Source organism: Echinops telfairi, unplaced genomic scaffold (genome assembly GCF_000313985.2).
Source record: "Echinops telfairi isolate 266 unplaced genomic scaffold, ASM31398v2 ScPeMD7_9;HRSCAF=40, whole genome shotgun sequence".
Lineage (NCBI taxonomy): Eukaryota > Metazoa > Chordata > Mammalia > Afrosoricida > Tenrecidae > Echinops > Echinops telfairi.
Window position 1 is genome coordinate 47,105,795 of NW_022103906.1, and position 8,380 is coordinate 47,114,174.

General features: G+C 43.0%; 1 pseudogene; it reads left to right on the top strand.

Annotated features, from left to right (window-relative positions):
- Positions 1-8,109, top strand: part of LOC101657964 — a 16,606-nt pseudogene extending 8,497 nt beyond the window's left edge.
- The last annotated feature ends 271 nt before the right edge of the window (positions 8,110-8,380 follow it).

Below are 8,380 nucleotides of genomic sequence, written 5' to 3' on the forward strand. Positions count from 1 at the left end.
ATGCCACTAGTGTCGGACAGTCCTCTATTGTCTGGCTGTGTGTGTGTGTGTGTGTGTGTGTGTGTGTGGTGTACTTCCTCTTTGCTAATTGTGTGCCCTCACCCAAAGTTCATGCAATGTCCTTGTCACTGGGGTTCTTCCTGCTGCCCAAGGTCAGCTCAGTCATTGGTGGGTGTTGTGCACATCCTGCCAGGTTCAGCCCGTGCCCTTTCACTGTCCTTTCGCTGCGGACTTCTCCCTCAGTGGGGAATTCCTACACTTTTGAAAACTATTGATTTGTTTTTTGAAAAAAGAAAAAAAGGGTGTCTTCCATCACCTCTCTCTGTACTGGGAATTCCTTCCACTGTTCCCCCTTCCCCTCTTGCTTTGAGTCTATCTATCTATCTATCTAGCAAGAACAACATAAATAAGATCCTGGCTAAAGGCTCTAAGAAAGCAGTTTTCATGGATTCCTTGCAAATGCCATGTTTCCAGAGACACAGAGCTGTAGGTCTCCGGATTGCGTAAGAATACCCTGAGATTCTCCCCGAGCAGGAAGGTAGGCTGGGGCCAGGCTGTGAGGAGCCACTGTGTCCGACTGGATGGAATTGGTGGTATGTATTATCAAGGACATCACTTGCCTGTCAGTTTGTTGTAGTGTGAGGGCTTGTGTGTTGCTGTCATGTGAGAGGCCTTGTCATCATATTTCCAATAACAGTGAAAGCACCCATTGTACACAAGTAACAGCAGAGCTTCCAGAAGACTTGGAAGAAAAGTCTAAAAATTAGCCAGTGTGACCACATTTGAACATGGTTGAACTTGCTTGATCTGGACACATCATTCGGAGGGATGAATTGCTGGAGGAGGGCGTGAAGCTTGGCAAAGCAAAGGGCCAAGAATGGTGAGGGAGACTATTGGTGACACGGATTGGCACAATAGCTAGCCACAATATGGGTCAGCCACAGCAGGGGTCATGAGGATGACGCAGATCTGCACAACATTTTTCTCTACTGCCCATAAGGCTACAGTAGTCAGAGTCCATCAAAGACAGATGCCTCTCTCGCAATCGAGCTGGCAATGGGTCTTCAGCAAAAGAAACATGCAACAGGATTTCCTGTTCCTCATAGTTTACCTCTAACTCCCACTAAGTAAGTGTTTGATATAAAACTGCCTAAAATCTGGCTGTACATTTTAAAATCGTGATTTAGAACAAACTGTTATTTTTCGTGGAAGATGTTTATTTTCCCTTTTTCAAATTGGAAACTGTGACTTGATTCACAGAAGATGAAGATAGATCTCTAAGAAGATATGCCGGAAGAAGGACCCCTGGTGGGGAAGTCGGTTATGTGTTGGGCTGTTAACTGCAGGGTCAACAGTTCAAAACCACCAGCGGGTCCTCAGGAGATCCCGGGGAGCAAAATGAAGCTTTCTGCTCATGTAAAAATGTACAGCCACGGAAACGCCAGGGGGCAGGTCTACTCTGTTCTCGAAATTGACCCGATGGCAGAGTGTGAGTGAGGATCAGAGGGGCAAGAATCAAGGCTTTTATTTATATCAGAGGGAAGAAGGCTGGATACAACAGTGAAAGAATAGTTTCAGCTTTGTTTCCACTCAGGACACTCTTATGGGCAATCGAGATTTATAAGATGGCTGTGTTAATCCAGGTGATAAAAGAGGGAACTGATTTTCTTCACTGATACTACTTCATTATAGAGCTACTTAAGGAAGTGAGGAAGAACAAGCTAGTCTCCACAGCCATAAGGAGCTCAGAAGGTTCTGGAAGGGCACCAAGGAGCCCCAGGGAGTGAACTCTTCAGTCACGGTTGCTAGTCATGATTGCCTACCTCCTGACTGGGTGGGACACTGGTTCTGTTGAGTTCTGGCTTTGCTCCCTCTGAGGCAACAGGACAGAGAAGCAATGAGCACAGGATGCTGAGCACACACAGCCTGAACCCATGCCCAGGCCCTGTCTCTTCCACCTGTTGGGATGGGGGTGGGTGGGTAAAGAATAGTACTTCAGGTCCTGGTTGAATTAGTCACATGATGGGAAGCATGGATTGGGTCCTATATTAAGAACCTCCTTGGCTACTTGTCTCAAAAGAGGTCAGCGGGCAAGTAGTCCTCTGAAGACCATGGCCAGCCATCTACGATCTCGAGAAAATGCCTCTCTGATCCTCACTTGCCACTGCCATCGAGTCCATTTTTAAAACACAGGAGACCTCCCCCTGGGGTTTCCTAGGCTGCAAATTTTTTTTTTGATCAAGTGTTTTTGTTTTATACAACTTTCCTCTAGTTCCTAAATGCTTCCTCCTTCCCCCTCCCCACTATCATGATCCCAATTCTACCTTACAAATCTGGCTAGACCAGAGGATGTACACTGGTACTGATAGGAACTGGAAACATAGGGAATCCAGGATGGATGATCCCTTCAGGACCAGTGGTGAGAGTGGCGATACCGGGAGGGTAGAGGGATAGTGGGGTGGAAAGGGGGAATCTATTACAAGGATCTGCATATAACCTCTTCCCTGGGGGACGGACAACAGAAAAGTGGGTGAAGGGAGGTGTCGGACAGTGCAAGGTATGACAAAATAATAATTTATAAAGTATCAAGGGTTCATGAGGGAGGGGGGAGTGGTGAGGGAGGGGAAAAAATGAGGAGCTGATGCCAGGGGCTTAAATGGAGAGCAGATGTTTTGAGAATGATGAGGGCAACAAATGTACAAATGTGCTTTACACAATTGGTGTATATATGGATTGTGATAAGGGTTGTATGAGCCCCTAATAAGATGATTTAATAAAAGAAGTTAAGCACTATATTAAGCAAGCAAATTCTGTTAATTTTTTAAAATCATTTTATCGGGGTCTCATACAACTCTTAGCACAATCCATACATACATCAATTGTGTAAAGCACATTTGTACATTCATTGCCCTCATCATTCTCATAACATTTCTCTCCATTCAAAACCTTGGCATCAGCTCCACCTTTTTCCCCATCCCTCCCGCTCCTACCCCACCCCATGAGCCCTTGATAATTTATAAATCATTATTTTGTCATATCTTGCCCTTTCCGACGTCTCCCTTCACCCACTTTTCAGTGTCTGTCCCCAGGGAGGAGGTTCTATGTTTGTCCCTGTAATTTTTACAGGAGCAGAAGGCTTCCTGTTTCTCCTGTGGATCTCCTAAGGAGCCGCTGGTGGTTTCGAACTGTTGACCCTGCAGTTAACAGCCCAAAATATAACCGACTTCTTCACCAGGGGTCCTTCTTCCCTAACCCAGATGAGCTAAACCCACTGCCAAACGGTCATTTCCAAGTCACAGTAACCCTCTGTAGGGCTTCTGAGGCTGTACACCCCTATGGGAATAGACAGCCTCATCTCCCACCCCCGCCCCCTTCCAGACGCTGGTGGGTTTGAATTGTAAACTTTGTGGCTGGTAGTTCAATGAGTACCTGACAGCTCCACCAGAGCTGCTGCTTTAATTGATAAAGGAAACTAAGCAGTATAAAATGAAGAGAAAAACAGTTGTTCTGCATTCCAGGATGGCCTAATTCCTATTGAAACTGTCATAATAGATTTCATAATGCACTATAAAATTAATACTATTTTAATATAGCATATGCCTACTATTAATAGTGTTAAAGTGAAGCCATCGCTGATATATTTGTATCAGGTTTTTTGTATATGCGTTTTTTCTTTTAAAATATTTAATATACCGTATAGTCCATTCTAATAAGATAATATTAGGAAATATAAGACTGGTGCTAATTTACTGCAAATAAAATTTTCTTCATGAAAGATTCAAATATCAAACTATTATAAATCCTAAGTATACACCATGTAGGAAGAGTGCGTCATCTGAGTTGGGGAAAGTCTCATTAAGAGCCATTAATAATGCACGTGGATGACACAGCCTTGCTGAAAAGGTGAAGCACGTGAAGCACGTGCTGATGAAGATCAAAGACTACGCTTTCAGCATGGATCACAGCTCAGTGTGAAGAAAACCAAAAGCCTCCCAACTGGACCAACGGCATCATGACAAATGGAGAAAAGACGGACGTTGTCAATGATTTCATCTTATTTGGACACGGTGTTAGACCAGGTTGACTAGAGAAACAAACCCAGGACACCCCTATAAGGGTAAGAGAGAGCTTTATATCAAGAAGTAATTCTTTTTAAAGCAAACAAGCCAGCCCAGTCCATATCAAGTCTCCAAGCCCAATAATATTCCATAAGTCTGATGCTAGTCCAAACGTCCCTCTTCAGACTCATGCAGCCACATGCAATGATGCAGAATGCAGGAAGATCACAGGCCGGTGGATGCAAATTCCCCTAGATCCAATGGCTGTGGACACATCACCAGGTTCACCAGGAGGAAAGTGAAGGCAGAGAGAGGAAGGGTCCCAGGGCCCTCCTTGAGAAGGCCACACCCACAAGGAGGTGCCATCAGACTGTGACCTCATTGACAGGATAGACTCCACTCTTACACTTCTATATATCAAGTTGACATGAAATCATGTGACTACCACAGATACACAATCAACACTCATGGAAGCAAGAAATCAAATGATAACAGGTCTATACCCTTGGGGTAGCAATCCTCCACCAGTTGTTGGACTTTGGTTCGGCTGTTGCTACTGTCAATGAATATGATCAAAAGTGTTGCCCTGTCACCAAGCCCCGTTGTTTGTGTGACTAATGTCTGGTCACAAGTCAGTAATTCATGTATTGTGGTGTATAGCTAGCCTATACTTGTGTAATTTCCTTTTCTCAACTATGTTTTAAATTCTATACCATTGGCTAAATTAATTGCACTATCAATACAATTACCTTTCCTCCCCACCCCACCCCCGGGGATAATTGATAATGTTCTCTAATATAAAATGACAATGATGTCTCTAAGATGAACCAGAGACATATATAAATAATAGATATATGAATGGATTTGGGGCTCACATTTAATTCTGGTCCCAACCTGAGAAAAGTTCGTTCTTATAATATGGTCCTGTTTGGTGCTTGCCCTTGAGAAGAGAACAATGAAGATATGGATGCTATAGCAAAGTGTGAAGAAGAAACTAGATGGTGCCCGGCTATCAGAAATACTAGCATCTGAGAATTTAAAGGCTACTTTTCAAATAAGGAGTCATCTAAATGAGATGTCAACTAGTCTGCATGGAAAAAGCACACCAGCCTGTATGACCCAAAGATTATAAGTAATATAATCTAAATCCAAAGAAGGGAATGATATCAGAGCTTATATTGTGAATACCTGGTTTGCAGAAAGCTGTACAAGACAGTGGAAGCTCAACGTCCATTTTCAGGGTCCACACATAGATTAAGCCTCTGGTGACTCCCCTCCGACCATAGACCAGGTGTGTCACAGCCCGGCTACTATGCAGAATGTCCTGGACAGTGGATACTGCAGATGTAGTTAGGTTAAAACTTAACACTTTATCGTTTGATCTCCCTTTTGATCCATTTTAAATTTCTTCTGGTTTTTAAATGTTCTTCTTTTTTAAATTGAGGTTTTCCTCCATTTTTCTTTATTGTTGTTAGGTTTTTGTTTTTATTTTGTTGCTATTCTGTATATGAAATCCAGGATAGGTGAGTCTATAAAGATAGTAACTGGATTAATGGTTCCTTGGGGGCATGGCAGGGAAGTTGGAAAGAAGTGAATAGTTAATAACGGAATCCAGGTAAATAAACCCCTCAGGAACAGAAATGGAAATAGTAATACCAGGAGGGCAGGGAAAAGGTGGGAAGAGGAGGAGAGGAAGGGGGAACCGATCACAAGGATTGATATATAGCACCACCACCACCACCACTACCAGCCCACTAAGGGAGGAACAACAGAAACCGTGGAGTAAGGGAGACAGCAGTTGGTGAAAGATATGAAAATAATAATTTATCATTTATCAAGGGGTCAGGAGGTTGTGGGGCAGGGAGAGAAAAAAGAGGAGCTGATACCAAGGGCTCAAATAGAAAGTAAATGTTTACAAAATAATGATGGCTACATATGTACAAATATGCTTGATACAACTGATATATGTATTGTTGTCAGAGATGTAAGAGCCCCCAATAAGATGACCTTTTAACAAAAGACGAGGTGAACACGGGCTTTTTCGGCAGGCTGGAGAGGTCGCTGAGAGCCCGGAGATGTTTTCCCTGTCGAGCACGGGGCAGCCCCCAGTTACAGTTCCTCTAAGTCACCTTATCAATGCCTTCCACTCACCAAACACACATCTTTCTGTCTTTGACAGAAAGATTTTGCCAATTTTGAGGTGCCTCTGTTTAATTTTGAGGTGCCTCTGTTCCTCAAAACCAACACCGAGGCTCCCAGCAGCGAGATTTTTAGATGTCTTTACTACTTTGCGTCCCTCTTGCTTACACAGACAACCTTCAAGAACTCCTCAAAGCAATAGTTCACATCTTCAGTACTTGCCAGTTTTATACAGTCTCAGGTTTTTCAGACTTTGAAATCACGAACACGGCGTCTACCGTCCACCTCCGAGAGACTAGCAGAAACACAGCGTGCAGCACCATCTTCTGTAAAGGGGCTCCTTTTGTGGGACAGAGGATCAGATGCTGAAAGTTTGGACAAACTCATGAAACCAAACCATCCCAGAAGCTCGCCCAGATGCAGTTAAAACTGGGTGGGCAGAGAGTTTTCTGAAAACACAAGCATTGATGCAAAAAACCAATGATTCTCTAAGGCGAACCCGGCTGGTTCTCCTTGTTGTGTTGCTGCTTGGCATTTATGGACTATTAAAAAGCCCATTTTTGTCTGTCCGATTCCGGACAACCATGGGGCTTGATTCTGCAGTAGATCCTGTCCAAATGAAAAATGTAACGTTTGAACATGTTAAAGGAGTGGAGGAAGCTAAACAAGAATTACAGGAAGTTGTTGAATTCTTGAAAAATCCACAAAATTTTACTGTTCTTGGAAGTAAACTTCCAAAAGGAGTTCTAGTTGGACCACCAGGGACTGCAAAGACACTTGTTGCCTGAGCTGTGGCTGGAGAAGCTGATGTTCATTTCTATTGTGCTTCTGGATCAGAATTGGATGAGATGTTTGCGGGTGTGGGAGCCAGTCATATCAGAAATATTTGTAGGGAAGCAAAAGCAAATGTTCCTTATGTTATATTTATCGATGAATTAGATTCTTTTGGTGAGAAGAGAATTGAATCTCCGAGGCATCCATCTTTAAAGCAGACTGTAAATCAACTTCTTACTGAAACGGATGGATTTAAACCCAATAAAGGTGTTATCATCATTTCCCAGAGGCATTAGATAATGCCCTGATCCATCCTGGTCATTTTGACATGCAAGTTACAGTCCCCAGGCCAGATGTGGGAGGTTGAACTGAAATTTTGAAATGGTATCTCAATAAAATAAAGTTTGATCAGTCTGTTGATCCAGACATCATAGCTTGAGGTACTGTTGGATTTTCTGGAGCAGAGTTGGAGAATCTTGTGAACCAAGCTGCATTAAAAGCAGCAGTTGATGTAAAAGAAATGGTTACTATGATGGAACTAGAGTTTTCCAAAGATAAAATTCTAATGGGTCCTTAGCACAGATGTGTGAAGATGGATGACAAAAACAAAATCATCACCGCATAGCATGAATCTGGCCACACTAGTATTGCATCTTATACTAAGGTTGTATTGCTTATCAACAGAGCCACAATCATTCCACGAGGCCCAACACTTGGACACGTGTCCCTAGTGCCTGAAAATGACAGATGGAATGAAGCAAGAGCCCAGCTACTTGCACAGATGGATGTCAGTAGGGGAGCAAGAGCAGAAGAGGAGCTTACATTTGGAACTGGCCATATGACAACAGGGGCTTCCAGTGATTTTGATAAAGAACTAAAATAGCAAACTGAATAGTTACCAGATTTGGAATGAGTGAAAAGCTTGGAGTTATGACCTACAACGATACAGGGAAACTGAGTCCAGAAACCCAATCTGCTATTGAACAAGAAATAAGGATACTTCTAAGGGACTTAAGAATGAGCAAAACATACCTTGAAGACTCATGCAAAGGAGCATAAGAATCTAGCAGAAGCGTTACTGACCTATGAGACTCTGGATGCCAAAGAGATGCAAATCGTTCTTGAGGGGAGAAATTGAGAGATGATGGCTGTCCTGACAATGGAAGCAGACATGGTTTTATTGCAAAAGTATCAGTAGGATTGCTGTAGTCTCCTTCTGTAACACTTTGCTACCCTTCCTGTGATTGAGGATGTGAACCACTTTGTCAGTCTTTTGTCACATTTATGCAATTTTGGTCATTCTCACGATGATACCTCGTGCAAATTGACAATGCACAGCAAATATGTTCAAGAACATAAACAACCATCAGGACTGGAAAAAAAAGAAGAAATAAAATGCGTTGTAACTG